Raw genomic sequence first — 2000 nt, 5'->3', positions numbered from 1 at the left:
CTCCCCGCGCCCCCCCCCCTCCCCCCCCGCCTTCCGGGAACTGCACCAGGGGCTCTGGGACCCACGGATGTTACCCGGAACATGGCGTCCCATCACGTTCCTCGGGACCGTTCCAGATGTCAGGAAATCCCGGCACAACTCCACAGTGCTCTCCGGAGTCTGTTTTCCCTGGCAGCCCAGAGGGGAGCCCTCAGGGGTTAAAAACCCACCGCTTCCATGGGTGGCGGAGACGAAGTGCACAGATGGCGAAGGGCTCACTTCTCCCATCCGCCTACCGAGGTTTACAGCTCAAGCACCCAGGACAGACACATCCCTGAGCTCCAGCCCCGATAAGCAAGACAGATGCCTCCCCTGGGAACATTTACTCACCGACAGGGCACTTAGCGTCAGAGACAGCACAAGTGTGATCCCCGAGCGGGCAGTCCTGAGTACGACAACACGGCACAGTCTCTCCTGCCTCCCCGCGACACGCAGGGCTGGAGGGGGACGGGCGGCCGCGTCAGCGTCACAGGCTCAGCGCAGCTGTCAGAGCACCGAGGACTCCAGCCCCACCTACCTCTCGGGGCCCTTGAGGCTCCAGGGGGACAAGACCTGGTTCATAGAAGAGACAACACAGGAGCCTCTGGGCCCCTCCAGGGGACCAACCTCACCAGGAACAGTGAGGAACGGAGGCCAGAGAGAAGGGGCTCCCCAAGACCCTGACACCGGAGTCTACGTCTCTCCATTCTCTATCCGATGAACTAAAACTAGACTTTAAAAATGCCCACCTGTGCATGGCGCTCAGTGTCTGACAGTTAGCAGAGCATTCTGCAATGATCCCGTGAGGTTGCCAGGGCTGGGGTTTTCCATCTCGTTTTGCTGGTGAAGAAACAGGGGCACAGAGAGGAGAAATGTAGGCTGGAGACGAATCCAGGTTCAGGGCACAGGTTCCCGGGTGCTCCCCTTCAGGAGCCCCTGGGGTCTTCTGCCAGCTGACCTTAGATGGTACCTTGGTTTTTAGCTCTGACATTGCTACCCACCCGGAGACTGCCTGCCCGCTTCCCTTGCAGCTAAGCGAATCCTTTAAGGCCAATGCTTGATGAGAAGTTTAAGCAGAAGTGTCCTGTGGGACTTCCAGGAATTCATCTTCAAAACTTAGAAGCACACCCTTCTTTTGTTAATCCTCACCTGAGGGTTGGTTTTCCATTGATATTTAGAGAGACTGGAAGGGAAGAAGGGAGGAGGAGGAGGAGGAGGAGGAGGAGGAGGAGAGAGACATCCATGTGAGAGAGAGACATCGATTGGTTGCCTCCTGCACATGCCCCAACCCGGGGATTGAACCTGCAACCCAGTTACATGCCCTTGATCGGGAATCGAACTGGCAACCCTTTGGTGTGAGGGCCGATTCTCTAACCACTGAGCAACACCAACCAGGGCGCACACCCTTCTTTAATCCTTCCTCTGTCCTGCTGTCTGGAGCATGGGTGTGATGGCTGGAACTCCAGCAGCCATCTTAGGTTGTGAGGGTCCCCTGGGGCAGCAATAAGCTAGGATGGGCCCAGGTTCCTGATGTCCCTGTGTCCCCCACACCAGTCCCGTATTTCCTACGCCGGGATTTCTTTAATGCGAAGGAGAAATAGATTTCTCTTGTGTCTGAGTCACCGTTATTTTGGGTTCCCAGGCACACGTGGTTGAGCACCGTTCTCACTGATACCCCAAGCAAGCTTGGTTTCTAAACAAAGCAGAACTCGGCGGGTATTTGCGGACCTCGCACGTTCCCTTCCTGCGGCGGCCCGAGGGGACACGCAGATCCTGGCGTACCTTGCTGAAGAACAAGAGACAATAGTTACAATCTGTTAATCCCATCTGTCTCCCGGGGCGGGGAGATGGCTACATGGTGACAACAGGAGTTCTCAGGCCGTGGGGAGTCTCCCATGTCGGGGACATTGGGGACGGAGGGCTCCTTTTTGCTATGCATTCTCTTAGTGGGGGAAGAGCAATCTAGCAACACATATCCTAGA

At 56.6% G+C, this 2000-nt stretch overlaps 1 long non-coding RNA gene across 1 annotated transcript; it reads right to left on the bottom strand.

Moving 5' to 3' along the window:
* Window positions 1-387: 387 nt before the first annotated feature.
* Window positions 388-1190, bottom strand: LOC139001744 (uncharacterized). Its single transcript, XR_011470099.1, has 3 exons — window positions 1020-1190; window positions 768-858; window positions 388-424 (listed from the first exon to the last, which is right to left on the bottom strand). It is a non-coding gene; the product is annotated as an uncharacterized lncRNA (long non-coding RNA).
* Window positions 1191-2000: the final 810 nt, after the last annotated feature.

This window comes from Myotis yumanensis, unplaced genomic scaffold, assembly GCF_028538775.1.
Source record: "Myotis yumanensis isolate MYYU_CA2020_CCGP unplaced genomic scaffold, mMyoYum1.0.hap1 SCAF_1, whole genome shotgun sequence".
In the NCBI taxonomy this organism is placed as follows: domain Eukaryota; kingdom Metazoa; phylum Chordata; class Mammalia; order Chiroptera; family Vespertilionidae; genus Myotis; species Myotis yumanensis.
The sequence above is the reverse complement of the archived record's forward strand: the minus strand, read 5'-3'. Positions and strand labels throughout refer to the sequence as shown.